The sequence below is a fragment of the Sinohyriopsis cumingii genome, unplaced genomic scaffold (assembly GCF_028554795.1).
Source record: "Sinohyriopsis cumingii isolate HCF-2022 unplaced genomic scaffold, ASM2855479v2 utg001747l, whole genome shotgun sequence".
NCBI classification, from domain to species: domain Eukaryota; kingdom Metazoa; phylum Mollusca; class Bivalvia; order Unionida; family Unionidae; genus Sinohyriopsis; species Sinohyriopsis cumingii.
The window spans coordinates 606,965-624,082 of NW_028316043.1; the positions used below are offsets into that span (position 1 = coordinate 606,965).

At 35.5% G+C, this 17,118-nt stretch overlaps 1 long non-coding RNA gene across 2 annotated transcripts in view; it reads left to right on the forward strand.

Annotated features, from left to right (window-relative positions):
- The window catches only part of LOC149771647 (uncharacterized), a 331,773-nt gene that overhangs the window by 296,806 nt on the left and 17,849 nt on the right, over positions 1 to 17,118 (forward strand). Inside the window, exons 1-2 of one of the 2 annotated variants that reach the window (XR_016418197.1) lie at positions 9,956 to 10,599; positions 11,123 to 11,244. The exons of the other annotated variant lie outside the window; for it this stretch is intronic. This is a non-coding gene — a long non-coding RNA (uncharacterized LOC149771647). Of the gene's footprint in view, positions 1 to 9,955; positions 10,600 to 11,122; positions 11,245 to 17,118 lie in introns of those variants that run through there. 2 annotated transcript variants of the gene reach the window in all.

A 17,118-nucleotide genomic window follows, 5' to 3' on the forward strand; every position in this document is an offset into this window, starting at 1 on the left:
TGGCATTAGGTAAGGGGCAATAGACAAAGTATTCAACTTCTTCATTATCATAAGCACATGCACACGTGAAAGAGTTAACTAAATTCACCATGTAAAGGTCGGATTTCAGGAGACTACCTGCTTGTCTAAGTTTAGTATGTAGGATATTAAGGTGACATTTGTCAGTAGCGTAATTTTAGCGTGATGACCCGTTAGTTGAATTAGAAAAACGTTTCTTAAAAACAGAAAGATTTGGAGAATTAAAAACCTATAAACTGATATCAAATGTGTTAACATCGGTGGTTCTTTACAATTGGCATGACTTATTTGGTTATATACAAACCATCAAAAAACGGCAAGGGTAGAAGCGGGTAGCAAAGATATGAAGATCGGTAAGTCGCAAGCAATACCGAGACAAAAAGGCAACTTTCAAGGTAGCATTTTCATACATTTATATTGACACGGGTCGTTTTAGACTAATGAGAAACCAATAACTGGATATCAAATAGGTCCAAATCTTTGTAGCTTTTTTTACGATTAACATGACATATTTAGCCTTATAGAAAACGATCATATTGCAAAGATATAGGCGCACGGACAGAGAAATGAAGATGTACTTAATAAGATACATACACATAATTTTTACTGTTTTATTGCTTAAGTATATGCTTCATATCACTAGTATCAGCATCGAGGTATGTGATACCATCGCAAAACAGCAATACTAGAGGCACGTAACAAGGATATGAAGATTGGTAATGGTAAAGTCGCAAAGGATACTGGGTAAAATATATAAACTTTTCTAGGTTGCATTTTCACACATTTCTGTAGGCATAGATCAATTTAGACTGATGAGAAACCTACCAAATAATACCAGATTTGTCAAAATCTGTGTGTGCTTACGATTGGTATGACTTATTCGACTCTAAGATAAACGTTCGTGTTGTAAAGATCTAGGAGCACTAACATTCAAATGATTATCATCGAATTATATGGTACCATCTCAAAGCGGCAAGGGTAGAGGCACGTAGGTAGAATATATAATATGATGATCCGTTGATGATCCGTAATATCGCAAGCGACACCAAGTAAAAAATATCAACTTTTTTACTTGCATTTTCACACATTTATATATTTCACAGATCAATTTAGACTGATGAGAAACCTATCAATTGATATAAAATTCGTCTAAATCGCGTTTTTAAAAAATTACTAATGTTATAACTTATTTGCCTATATGGAAAACGCTCATTGAGGAAGACATTGAGCGGACATACAGACACACAAAGATGTACTTTATAAGATGCATACACATATTATATATTGTTGTATAGCTTTCCTTATATGTTTGAGATCTATAATATTAAAATTGAAATATGTGGTACCGTGGCAAGCTGCAATGGTAGAGGCACGTATCAAGGATATGAAGATCGTTAAAGTCGCAACCGATATCGAGTCAAAAATACAAACTATTTTATTTTCATTTTCACACATTTCTCTTGGCACAGATCGATTTAGACTGACGAGAAACCTAACAATTGATATCAAATTTTGCTAAATCGGTGTTTATTACTATTGTAATGACTTATTCACCTGTTTGTTAAACGATCGTATAGAAGACATTAGGAGAAAAGACAGACAAATGAAGACGTACTTAATAAGATACACACACATATTATTTACTGTTGTACAGCTTTAATTATATTCTTCAAATTTATAGTATTAGCATCGAAATATGTGGTACAATCGCAAAACGGCAATGGTAGTTTCACGTACCAAGGATATGAAGATCGGTAATGTCGCACCCGATATTCAGTAAAAAGAACAATCTTTTTTATTTTGCATTTTCACACATGTCTATTGGCAGAGATCGACTTAGAATCATGAGAAACGTATCAATTGATATCAAACTTGTCAACATCGTTGGTTGTTTGCGATTGGTATGACTTATTCGCCTATATGGAAAATGTTCGGTTAGGAAGGCACTAAACGCAAGGACGTACAAATGAAGACGTACTTCATAAGACGCATACACATTATTTACCGTTGAACAGCTTTTATTATATGTGTCAGGTTTATAGAATTAGCATCGAAAAAATGTGATACGATCGCAAAACGGGAATGGCAGATGGACGTAGCAAGGATACGATGATCGGTAACGTTGCAAGCGATACTGAGTGAAAAATACCAACTTTTCTATTTTGCATTTTCACCCATTTTATATTGGCTCAGATCTATTTAGACTGATACAAATTTATCAACTGATATCAAACGTGTCAAAATCGTTCTTTGCGATTGGTATGACTTATTCGCCCATATGGAAAACTTTCGTATAGGTCAGATGTAGGCACACGGAAAGACAGATAAAGACGTGCTTAATAAGATACATACACATATTTTGTAATTATGTACAGCTTTAATTCTATGCTTTAGATCTATAGTATTAGCATGGAAGTATGTGCTACCATCGCAGAACGGGAACGGTATATGAACGTAGCAAGGATATGAAGATCAGTAAAGTCGAACCCAATATTCAGTAAAAAGTACACTTTTTTGTATTCTGCATGTTCACACATGTCTGTTGGCACAGATCGAGTTAGATGAGAAACCTATATATTAATATGAAATTTGTCAAAATCGGTGTTTATTTACTATTGGTATGACTTATTCGTGTATATCGAAACCGTTCGTAGAGGAAGGCATTGGGCGCACGAACATACATTATGAAGACGTACTTAATAAGAAGATATATAAACATATTATTTACTGTTGTACAGCTTTAATTATATGCTTCAAATCTATAGTATTAGCATCCAAGTAGGTGCTACCATCCCTAAACGGGAAGGATGGAAGCATCAAGGATACGAAGATCGGTAAAGTCGCAAGCGACAATGAGTCACAAATAGCAACTTTTTTATTATTCATTTTCGCACATTTTTTTAAATTTTTTTTTTTTTGTTTTTTGTTGCACAGATCGATTTAAACTGATGAGAAACCTATAAATTGATATCATATATGTCGAAATCGGTGGTTGTTTACGATTGGTACAACTTATTTACCTATATGGAACATGTTCGTGTAGGAAGGCATTTTGGCGCACGGGAAGACAAATGAAGACGTATTTAATAAGATATATAAACATGTTATGCTGTTGTTTAGTTTTAATTTTATGCTTCAAATCAGTAGTCAGCATCGAAGTATGTTGTAAACTCCCCCTCCCCTTAGTATGCAACTGCAAGCACACTTTGTCAAATGCTAAAAGGCACTAACTTTCTTGAAAATTATAATAATCAAAAAAATTCCGGATTCGTATATTATCACGTTATAATGCGCTTTCATTTTCCGTCAGGTGGGTCTCCAGGTCGAGTTGTTATGAACAACAGGAAACAGTATCGTACATTCTTTGCTAAGCGATCGCTCAGGTGGTGCAGTGTCTGTACAGAGCGTCCGCCTTGGATGCGAGAGGTCGCGGATTCAAACCCCTGCCGAATCACACTAAAGACATAAAAATGGTACTAGCAGCAGCCTCTTTTGGCGCCCATCATTAAGATATTGGTGTGAGGATAACGTGATTGGGTGGGACAAAATGCTGTATGTTTGTGGCATGATGCCACATTGCTAGACATCATTATAAACTGTCACAATGCAGACATGGTAGCGATATGATTGCATTTTTTTTAAAAGCTACGTTAAAAATTACACACACACACACACACACACTTTGCTTGGTTATTTGCTATTTGAAGAGATGTAATATTGTTCATATTTCAACCGCTTTTTATTAATGATCATCGATGTGACCAACATATACGATAATAATACTCCCGATGATGATGATGATGGTTGTTGTTCTGATTTCTGTATTACTACTGCTCCATTGGTATATTATATATCGAACTTGAAAACAGAAGCACTACCAGCAATAAAGCAGCTTTGAAAACAAATCGCACTTAATCGATATCAATATATATTGACATCAAAATGAACGTCAAATGCTCTGTGCAACTGTATCGAAATGAACTATTACATGCTGGGTTTTTTTTCTTTTTTTTTTTTTGGACAGTTTTAGACCGAAAAAAGTAGTACTTCAAGGCTCTGTCTATGGTATAAATATGTTCATGTACACTTTTCTATTGTAACTTGAAGTGTATAGACTGCAAATACGATGAAGCACAAATCGAGGACGTCGAGTGTTAGCATTGGAACAATGTTACTACTTCGGTCGAGAAGGATAACGACCTATATATGTATTCCTGCCCACTACCATGTAGGATATATCAAACTGTATATTACTCAAGCGCTCTTTGTCGAGCGTGCTGGTGTGTGTGTACAAAAAAAAATGGAATATAATAACTTTAACTGAAATATATACAATTAAATTCTATATAAAAGTGATGCGGCACCTGGGAGTAAAGCAAAAATGGAAGAAACAAATTTCCGGATCGCTACTATCAACAGCAATGGGATAGACAAAGCGAAAGCAGACAAAGTAGCCAAAGAAACAAACTTTGATGTAATAATGATACAAGAAACACACTATAGAATTAAGCCAGAGTTCAAAATTTTAGTAGAAGACAAACTTAACGCAATAAAGATATGCAACAATTTTGCAAATAATGATATTAGAGTTGGTTGCAACAATAATATTTTTAAAAAGCTGGGAAAGGTTTGAGGAGGGGGGAATTTTTTAAGGGACGGTTGCTACGTGTTAAAATGTTTAATTGGCATATTATAAATGTGTACATGCCAGCTAATAGAAATAAGAAACTAATTTTAAAGAAAACTTATACACCTACCTACAACAATATTCGATGGAAAATCTAATCATAGGGGGAGATTTCAACTGGGTAACTATAAATTAAACCAGTCTAGCAGGATTGATAAATTTTACGGAAATTTTTATGATCCATTAATATATATTAATACTGCAATAACCAACCAAAAGCTATCAGACCATTTCATGCTCACTATTGACCTAAAAATGAAAAAAAATAGAAAAATGTGGGCCAGGACTATGGAAACTAAATAATAAGATTTTAAATGACAAAGAATATGTCGAAATAATATTAAAAAAAGAAATTGAAACCGTCAAAAATGAAGAAAATATTAATATAATAATTGATTGGGATGTTTTAAAAAACAAAATAAAAGGAATAAATATTCAGTACTCAAATAGAGGGCGGAAAAACCCCAGAAAAAAAAGACAAACACGAACTCAAATTAGAACTAAGCAAAACAACAAACGACGATGGAGAAAGAAAAAAAAAAACGATTGACAGACAAAATTAAAATCGTTGAAGAAGACGAAAATCAGGGGAGAATAATAAGGGCGGGAAAATTTACAGAGATCTACAACGAGGCAAAAAACGTATATAAGCGAGAAGAATTTAGAAAAGGGGGTGATACAATTTTAAACAATATCAAAATAAACAATGTAACCCATACTGTAAAAGAAGATATCCTAAATAATATTTCCAAATATTATAAAGAACTATACACCACACACCACACAGAACATATACTTCAGCACAATCGACAGCTACTTAAAAAATGTCGACTGTGAGATGACATCAGCAGTACATAGAGACCAATGTGATGATGTCATCTCAGATGAAGAAATCACAAAAAGTATATCAACACTCACAAAAGTCACCAGGGAAAGATGGACTCATCGTGGAATTCTACCAAAAGTTCCACGGTGAACTGACGCCGATCTTAAACGCTTTGTATAATAATATAGTTTTAAATAAAAATAAAATGACTAAATCTATGAGGGAGGGAGTTATCACAATTAAATACAAAGGGAAAGGGAATATAGACGAGATTAAAAACTGGAGGCCTATATCACTTTCAAACACGGACTATAAGATTTTAAGTAGGATTTTAACAAATACAGTAAAGGGTAAGATAAACAAGATAATTAATGTAAATCAAACTTGTGGGGGAGGGATATACAAAACAATATTTTAAACATTAAAACTATAAGTAACTACATAAATGAAACTGGTATGATGAGTGCTATGGTACTCTTCGACCAGGAGAAAGCTTTCGACTGATTTGAACAAAACTGTATAAAGAATGTTTTTAAAAAATTTGGTTTCGGACCCAATTTCCAAAATGGACCAAAATCCTACACACTGGGATAATTAAACGGGAAATGCACGAAAGAATTTGAAATACAACGATCAGTGATACAAGGATGTCCACTATCAATGCTAGAATACGTAATGGCAATATAAATCCTACGTCACACGATAAGAAACAACCCAGATATGCAAGCAGGGGCGTATTAACCATTAAGCAGACTAAGCACGTGCATAGGACACCAGGGCCAAAGGGGGCACCACAAAGTTGAGAGAAGGGTGAAAAGAAAGAAAGAAAAAAGAATGAAGATTTTAAAAAAAAAACTGATACAACTAGTGCAAATTGATCATGATGTTCTGTTTCTTGATCATGGTACACCCTAGGGTTATCTTCTCAGGTGTACGTGGAAAAGAGGGGGGCACCAAGATTTGTCAGTGCTTATGGCACCAGTGAGCCTTAATCCGCCCCTGATTATACAAGGCATACAAATACCAAACCTAAAATATAATTAAAAAATGCTCTAACATGCATATGATTGCAACATCTTTATAAGAGAGGGGAAATGCTATAAGCGTCGGGTTCCAACATAAACCACAACAAGCACGAAATCTTAAAAATAGTTAACTGGAGGGGCAACCACCCTGGATTATCGCCCCCCCCCCCACACACACACACACACTTACTGAGAGACACTGTAAAGGCTCTAGGGGTTTACTTTGGTAATAAAAAAAGAAGCTGTAGAAAATTATGAACATATTATCAATAAAATAAGAGAAAATGTGAAAATCTGGCCATGGCGCCATTACCTATCATGGAGCGGGCCCAAGTGGCCAAGACTTATTTATACTCAAATATTAACTACATAATTAAATCCATAGATATGGATAATACAATTTTAAACAAAACAGACAACGAAATAATAGATTATATATGGAATCATAAAATGCATCATGTAAAAAAAGAGACATTATATAGGGCCAAAAGTAGAGGGGGGATGGGGTTGCCGAGCCCTCTACTACTATAATTAACTAACATAATCAATAGATTTTAAAAAAATGCACTCAGACCCGGCAACAGCGTGAGAAGCACCGTACATCTACTGGTTCGGCTTCACCTTGAGAAACCGACCAGAGATATACAAAAATAACAAATTAATATAAAAAAATCGAAGTGCCACGCAAACATATGAGAACTAATTTTAAAATATAGAGACAAAACAGATTTATGCAAAATTTAATAAGTAAAAGTCACGCTTGGATTAGGGAGGAGGTAACCAAAAATATAAAATGTAGAGTAGAGCAGGACAACTGAGGGGGTAAATTGGACAAAAAATTGGAAAAATTGGGGAAAATAAGATCTGTCAAAACACAAAGTATAATTTTTTAATACCTGCACAACACCTGGCTAACAGGCGAAGAAACAATCAAACATCGTATGCTGAGGATAATGCCGAAATGCCCTTTATGTAAAACAGCGAACTTCACCAAACTACATACGATTGTCCAATGTGATAAAACTAAACATAATAGGATAAAGTTAATAATGAAAATTTGCAAAAAATATAAGTATAACAAAAATAACATTTTATTCATAGATTTAGACTACGAAAACAAAATCGTTCTAAAATGTATAGACTATATAGTAACTACGATGATATCCTGTGGACAGGTGATAAAGATTTTTAAATAAGATACGTGGTAAAAATAAGAATATTAACCACAACAAGAACTCAATACGTCTTACGACGAATAGATACTTACCATCAGGTTGATATAACGCATTTGATGTTGGAATTGGGGGAGAGAGGGGGAGGGAGGAATAGGTATTACAGACCGAAGGGTCGCGTAGCGCAATTGCGAGCTGATGCCATACCCATACCCCCTCCTCGCACCCCACAACAGCCATATTTCAAAGAAAATTTCAAATTCTATTTCAAATATTTCAAAGAAACCCATATAACTTTTTTTTTTTATAAGAGAAAAGGGAAGAAAGGAAGAAAGAAAAAAATAAAAGAATTTTGTAATTTAATTTTTTTTTCTTCTTTCTCTGAAAGAAAATTCTAAAGACATATATAGGAAGGGATACAGGGAAAATATAAGGGGGAAGTAAATGGCGATGACATCATGGGGCTAAGTCACAGGGCTCAGTGAAGTGCATAGGCCCATCATGAGTCTTTGAAAACACCCAATGTAGAACATAAACAGACAAAATAAAGACACAAATACATACTGTATAACACTTAGTTTAAAACCCTACTAACTTCTCCCGCACTGCATGGTTGACCACTATAGAATAATGTGGTCTCATAAATACGTTTGGATCTTTCAATAAAGCATAATCAGATAAACTAAATAAAGGAGGCCTAACGCGACCCAGGAAAAACACATAGAGCATAAAGAAGCGTGAACCTTGGATCGAGCGTAACCTACCTATCAACATCTTTAAAGACTATTATGAGGAACGACACATATTATCACTCGAATAATAAAATAGGAAATTATTTTTTTTAAACAAAATCTAAATAGTACACCATTCCATCGTCAAAATTAGAAAACCATAAAACAAATTAAAAGATACAATATAACATCATAAAGGAAGAAATACAACTGGGAAAGATATTTGATCTATACTTGCTGTCTCAAACATAAAGAAAATATAGCATACACACAATATAACACCATTACATATAGCAAACACTGAGACCTAGGCGACATATAGCAAAGGTTACAAAACATTTCAAGGGAATGAACTTCGAGCAAGGTGAGGGAAACCAGACTCGGACGAACAACCCTTTAGATAACACTATTGAAACATAAATACCCCATCAAAAATTCTAAAAACTAAATTTTTTATATAAAATTTTGTTTTAATAAAACGTAGAACACATCTGAGGGGGAAATACACAAATATAAAATACTTTTTATTTTTTTTGGGAAATGGGGGCATCTGTCCGTTGCCCCCCCCCTCCCAAAAAAGTGTGTGTGTGTGTGTGTGTGTGTGTGTGTGTGTGTGTTATTATACCCATTACATTACTTGCAAAATATATATGGTGCTGACATTTTCGGCAAGAGGGAGACCTACCGATATTCTGCATATAATTATTTTAATGTTTTTCAGAGCGAGAGTATTGGGGCCTGATCTGTTCAATATATTTCTCAACTGATACAGCAGGTATAATCAGAGGCGTAGCTGGGAGGGGGGGGGAAGGGGAGTACATATGTCCCCGGGCGCCAAGGTACAGGGGCGCCAAAATGAGGCTTACAACGTTACATTATAATAAGTAAACAAGGGTAATATTCAAAAATGTGATTAAACGGGGAGGGGGCTGGGGCGCCAATTTTATAGTTCGTCCCCGGGCGCAAAATATCATAGCTACGCCTCTGGGTATAATAGAGACCCCCCCCCCCCCGAGTTTGCCACAGAGCGCTCGTGTAATATACGGTTTAATACAAAATACATGATTGTGGGCAGGAATATACAAATTTTGGTCGATATACATGATCGTTGGTATCTATTCAAACGAGGACCATGAAATACATTAGCAAATTCCTACAGTATTTTAAGGCAGGCGATTACGAATTATTTAAACCACGTTTTTCATCTGTCACAGATTTTATAATCATTTTGAAGTGGCTGCTTTATCTCGAGGAAAACGAGCGGTAAGTGTTATACAAAACAAAATCTTAATAGCAATTTGATCACTTTTGCGTCATTTGACAGTAAGAATAGTAATAAATAGAGGATAATTTCTTTTCCTACGTTAGGCCTAATACCTGGTATGTTTTTTAGTGTGGTACACACACAAAAAACAACCCCAAAACAACACTAACAACATTTTAAAAAACCCACAAAAACGAGTGCCGTGCCGAAGCCACGGGCTAAAATGCTTTATTAACATTTATTTGTATTTATAGCATCAATCACAAATTGAAATATATACAGTATTAGCGTTGGAAAAGAAAGTTTTCTTTTTGTTATATTTTTTTTTTCTCACCCTAGCGAAACACTTTCTGCAAATGACCTTAATAAAGAAAAATAATAAATTAACCTAAACCACTTTGAATGTCGACCGTATCTTTTATTTACACGGCATCATGCGCGGAAGAAAATACCAACTGAACCGGGATTTCAGACAGCAGATGAATTGAAGTTGATTCATTGAACATCATTAGAAATTGTACAATCAAACAGATGCAACAATGAAAAGCGGAACTATGAAAAATCGAGAATGTTAGATTTGCGAAGGATTTATTCCGAATCATTGTCTGCTAATAGAGAATTCATGTCAGTTGCTGTGTCGGCGATGCCCACAGAGCGCGCCGTCCAAATGTGAAGTTGCGTTTTGCTGACAGACATAACACTGTGCTATAATTTATCTGATGGCATATAAAGAAGCTGCTTAAATTATAGTATTTAAAAGTTTCTTCATTTTGTAAGAGTTCAAGAAATTAATTCTGGTTTGAAAGACAAGATGACGGTAAAACTCAGAAGACGTAGCTGTACAGTACCGTTGGTGTTGGAGACATCATAATAAAGGTAACTGCGTTAACTTCGCTTTTTGTTTGGTAATTTGTTGGATATTATCTTTTGCTGATCTTCTTTGAGCTTGGAGTAAATTTTACATTCTGAACATTTTTATTTGCACTTATCTGCTTAATATGTATTGCTGGGATATCATATAGAATATGAAGTCAGTATAATGGTCCTATATTTTACATATTTGAATGATAAAAGACTGGTAAATGATATAATGATAAACTACAAAATAAATAATTTGCCCATTATCCCAAATATGTTAATTAAAACAAACATTGAATGTAAATTCAGATATAATGAGCAGTTGTAAGAAGTAAGAAATAACATTTTATCCATTGAACCTATTATGTGTTATCATCATCAGTTTTAAAATAAACACATGGAGACAAGTTTGCTTAAATTCTAAAATTAACACACACACACACACACACACACACACACACACACACACATATGGTATTTTAATCTAATACAGAAATGGTGACATTGATATATGCAGACCAATAGTTTTTTTCTTCTACAGATATAAATTAAAAAGCCTAATTCTGAGAGTTTCACCTACAACATTCATGATGGGAAAGGGCCACTAATTAAGAGCTGACATATGTGGAAGAAAAATACCATCCATGTTGAAAAGAGCTAGAGGTAATGTGAGAAAACATAATTTATCAATCTTATTTAACATTTTTGTTGATATTTTATCTCAACTGGTCAAAAGGCTAAGTGGGTTTATGTAATGGTCCAGAGTGTGTTATTTATTTCACATCCCCTTGTGTCTTTCAACAGTAAGAAATTAGCTACTTTGGAGTCCATAGTTCTGATCAATTTGTTTATATAAAACTTGGTTTTGGGCTTAAATCAACATCTTGGATAAATCTAATAATGAGCAAAATCCAAGTATATACATGTGATCATGTATAAGACTAGTTGAGTTTTTTAACCAGCCTAAAAGCCATACTTCCACAATATAGGCTAAAATCATTAAGTTGTCCTTGAAGTTTGATGAGTGTTAACCATTAATAATAATAAGGTGATCTTTCATCTGAGTATGTTACCACCGCATGCAATATTTATACATGTAGTGCAGTTTTTACTAAACGTAGAATACATGCTTATATAAATGAGATCTAGATTGAAGAAGTGAAGATGCATACAAATACATGAGGTTATAACCACTACTGCTGATTCAAGTTTGATCATGCTTGGCCATTGGGCTTATATAGTCAAGTTTCACAATGATGCTTATTATGAGTGTGATAAAGGTATGGTAGTGAAGTGACCTTGCATCTGATTGGCAGAGTTTCTTATGATTTGCACAACAGTGTTTATGATCCAATTTAGATCTGACTTGTTTAATTATTTGCTTGTATGTCTGAGGCTATAAGCAAAATCTATGCATATAATGTGGTGGTTCTACATCTCACTAGCCATTCTTGCTACTGCTCTTAAAACTATTTCTCATTAATTTTATCAGACTTGGTGAATAGATTTATCTCATCAAGATATAGCAAAAGAGCAATTTTGTAAAAACAATATTCATTCATATTAAACTCAAATTCTGCATCTGATTGGTTGACCTTGCAAATACTATAAGGGCTCTATTTCTGACCAAAAGAGTATTTTGATCTAATGTAGCAGAAATGCTTATATGATCAAAACATTGAACATATTTGATGACAAATAAGAAATAGTTTTTCATGCAAATTTGATAAACATTGATAAATCGGTTCATATCATTAAAAGCTTGGAAGAGTTTGATTACATGCGAGACCATCACATATTAATCATTCTTTATTTAGAGAATTATTTTTGTCAGGATTTAGTAAAATATGTAAAATCAATATGGACTGGTTTTGTTATGTACAGCAACACTAGTTGTTTACTGAGTACTGAGGGAATTGGAGTAAGGCAAGGGTACATTGCAGTAGGTAACCTGGTTGACTTGATAACAGGATTTTAACACAAACATTTTTATCAGGAGTCTAGCATACTAACCATTGATTCACTGCAGATCCTGCCCCCATTAGTTACCTTTTAATACATAAAGCATTTTGGTTTTTTATGTCACAAATCCCATAGGGATTAAAATTAACATCATAGGTCTCACTGGATAGTTTTGTATTTTGACATCCCTCTAATTTTTAAGGTAGAAGGCATGAACCTAATTATCACAAGACTAGCATTTATAAATTTACACATAAGCTAAATCTATAATGTGGTTCAGATTTACTTTGAGTTAGGCATGGAAATAGGTTGGCTTGTTGGTGACTGCCTGTCACAGTTAGATGAGCATTGGAGATCATATGCGTAACTTAGTCTGCAAATGAGCTGCCGACTTTTATTTGTGTCTGCTACAGAGGTAAATATAAAAAAATCTTGATGGTAGAGGGGTGATGAAAAGTATGCTAATTTGTTATAGTACTAGTGAACTTTATTCATGCATAAGGCACATACTGATTCTTTTAGTTGCCTTGTCACAGAAAAATATTGAAAATAGCTATTTCTAGTAAAAAATGAATGTAAAATGTACCTGCATCCTTTGACCCTACCAGAACCAAACTAAAAGCTCAAATTTGTGCAGCTGCTTTTGCTCCTCACAAACATAATTGGGAGTATAACTGCTAACCCTACCCTCTAGCACACATTTCATTCATTCATTGGATTAAAGTCGCGTGCACCTTTCGGTATGTGCGACTGTTTAGTTTGTACACGTTTGTGTACTTTTTGAATTTAGCGATTAACCGCTACTTATACAATGCCCCCAAGCAAGCAAGCCGAAGCCCAGGTGCCCCAAAAGGTCCCGCCCAGGCTCTCGTCGCTGCAACCTTCTCCATCGCTGTACTCCGTTGGTGGTCTGTTTCTCCATCCTGCATCTCCTTCCTCTCTCATTTCAGGCAGTAACCGAAGCACACCAGCAGCAGTATTATTAAATTTTCGTTGCAATCAATGCCCAGTTCCCTATATTTATTGGGCTATTCCTGTACTATCTTGCCAAACATGTGATTGTCACATACGCTTCAGATATTCCTGAGTTGTGAATTTTCCTATCTTTTGTAAGGTCTATTAAATTTTGTGTACTTTGCGTACTTGAATTTTCCGAAAATTTTTTCACATCTAGTAGGCTTTTAGTAGCCCTTTATTTTGTTTTGGAGATCTCAGTTTGGTTAAGTATTTCGTACGTGTGGCTTTAAACCAATCAGTGTGTTTCAGGGCCAGTAAGTTGTTGGTCAAAAGAGGGCTTTCGTGGGTCAGAATGAAAGCCCTATGTGGTAAAATTTGTTTGTAAAAAAAAAAAAAAAAAAAAGAAAAGAAAAAAAGGTGGGTAGGGAGTGTGTATGCTATATTTGTGTGATGGCTATAGACATTTTTGTTCGTTTTTCTGCTTTTCCCACATATCCCGACAACACACATTCACGCTCACTTTCTCATTCACACTTATAAATAGATGTGTGGGGGGGTGGCCTTATTTCTTTTGTTTGATTTCGGGAAGGCAATTCTTTTCATACTGGGGGGTGGGGGTGGTTTGATTATTTGAGGCATACTCTTTTCATTGTTTCTGCCTTCATTCCCCAAGGTCTGCAAGTGTCCTGTTCTTTCTTCTTTTACTGCCTTAGGACGTTTAACTTCATTCTGTGCCTTTTCCTGCTCTTCTTTATTTCAGCTCTTTCTGCCTTATCCCGTGTCCGTTTCTGTTTTGGTCTTCTCGTCCTTTTGATACTGCCATGTTCGCCGTGAGATGTTTTCTTCGAGGGAGGTGGTTTGATTGCCTTTGTTTCCCTTCGCTTTGACCACTTGGCTATTTACCTGTTATTTTTGTTTAGCTTAGCTATTTGTGATTTATTTTAATGTATATTTTTTTTTTTTATTTTTTTATATTTTTGTTATTTTTTTTTTGATCTTACGGGACCTAGCATGCCGTTATAATTCCGAAACAGTGATTTTGTAATATTTTGTCCTTATCTGGTTTTTATTGTTCGGGTTATGATCGGCTGTGCCAGTCTGTGAACCCACGATACCGAGCCGGCCGTCACAATTCCCAAACAGTGATTTGTAATATTTTGACTGGTCTTTGATTTACTTTTTAATATTTTTTTTTTTTTTTATTTTTATTTTTTTCCTTTTTTTTTTTTTTTTTTTTTTGAACCTACGGGGCCTGGCATGCCATTATAATTCCAAAACAGTGATTTTGTAATATTCGTCCTTATCTGGTTTTTATTGTTCGGGTTATGAGCGGCGGTGTCAGTCTGTGAACCCACTAGCCCGAGCCGGCCGTCACAATTCCCAAACAGTGATTTGTAATATTTTGATTGGTTTTTTTCTTTTTTGGTTCGATCTTTTAGGTTTATTGGTTTTAATTTCTTTACATGGTCTCTCTTTATACCCAACCCTTCATTCGGTTTAGATTTGTCCCCTTTTGCCTATTTTGTTAATGAATGTCATGATGTTATTATAGGTCATTCCTATATTATTGTTTTTTGCCACAAGTAACTCCGGGTATGTCCACCGTTCTCCTATTTGTTCCTGTTGAGATTTTAGTTCGGCCCTTTCCTGGTTGTATTTGGGGCATATATTTATTAAGTGTGCGATTGTTTCTGGAGTTGGGCAGTAGGGGCAGTTTTCGGTTGGTCCCCTTTTTATGTGTTTCCCTGCGCATCCTGCCAATAGTATTTTACCTGTTCTTATTCTATTTATTATTGTTATATCGTATGGATTTTTGAAGGTCGGACTTTCGACTTTTCTACTTACTTTTTTCATCATCGTGTGTATTAGACTGTTTGCATCCGATTTTTCCCATAGCTCTTGCCACATGTCATTGATCTTGTCCCGGATAATGCTATTGATTTCAGTGACGCTGTATGCTATATTTTGGGCTTTTGGTTCGTTTGTGGCGTTTTTTGCTTCTGCATCTGCTTTGTCATTGCCTGGGATTAGGATGTGAGAGGGTATCCATACGAATTCAACGTGTTTGTTGTTTTTTTCAATCTCTTTAAGTAGCGATCTTGCATGATTAATCGTATTAGGTCTGCTCTTGGATTGGTCCGTTGCTAACGATTGTAGTACACTGTAAGAGTCGCTTAGAATGAGTGCCTTAGTTGTGGGGTATGTTTTTACGTATGTTAATGCCATTAGTATTGCCATGAATTCTACCGTGTATATAGCGCATTGGTCTGGGAGTCTTTTTCCAACGGCGACATCTAATTTTGGGATCACTATCCCTGCTGCAGTTTTATTTGGATTTTTGGTTTTTGATCCATCTGTGAAGATTTGCGTGTATGTCTCGTATTTGTTGTCAATGTACGTTAGTATTGATGCTCTTAGTCCTATCGGGTCATTTTGTTTTTGTCCTAGTTTACGTAAGCTAAGATCTATTTGTGGTGTGGGACAGGTCCACGGGGGGTCTGGGTAGTACCTTATTTTTTCTGGGTTGATATTTGCGATTTGAAATTTCCTTTTTAATTCTATAATTATTTTCCCACTAGGTATTTTTTTATTTTTTCCTTTTGTATCGAATGGTTTGTCGCATGCTAAGAGGGCTTGTAGCGTGAGGTGGTTGGGTTGGTGTATTGATATTCGAGTCGAGTATCGCAGCATCAATTCCTTCCGCCTTAGGTCTAGCGGGGGTTCTCCTACTATTATTAAGATATCTTGTGTGGGGGTACCATTTAGGACGCCGGTGCATACCCTTAACGCTTTTGATTGGACTGTGTCTAGTTTCTTTAGTAACGTGGCGTTCGCCGCTCCATATACCTGGCAACCGTAGTCCAATTTTGCTCTTATAAGTGCTCAATATAGGGTAACGAGTGTTTTTTGATCAGCCCCCCAATTCACCCCTCTGAGGTTTCTGAGGAGGTTGATGTCTCGTTTGCACTTCGTTACGAGTTCTTGGATATGAGCTGCCCACGTGAGTTCGTGGTCGAATACCATACCTAGGAGTGTCGCTTGTTTTTCGAATTTGATGGGTACCCTCTTTAGGGTTAAGTTTGGAGTGGGTGGGGGGTGGCCACCTCCCGGATTGAAAACTATGCCTACTGTTTTTAGAGGTGACAATTTAAATCCCCATTTATCTGTCCAATTTCCTATATCGTTTAGTCCTTTTTGTAAGTGCTTGGTCGTTTCTCTGCTGGCCGGGTTGCCAGTTTTCCATACGGCGCTGTCATCGGCGAATTGGGATAAGTCAAGGTGGTTGGGTTTTACCGCTGTTTCCAGGTCGTTTATCATTATATTAAATAAAGTTGGGCTGATTACGCTTCCCTGTTGCGTGCCATTTTCCAGTTTGTATTGTTCGGAGTAGTCTTGTCCTAGTCTGACTTGTATCTTTCTATCGGTTAGGAAGTTAGCAATAAATTTGTATATATTGCCAGTTATTCCGTATGGTTTAAGTTTTCTTATCAGTCCCTTAGTCCACATTAGATCATATGCTTTTTCCATGTCTAAGAAGATGGCTGTAACATATCTGGATTTTTTAAATTTTTCTCTAGATGCTAATTTGACAGCGGTTTCTAGTCTCATGAGTTGGTC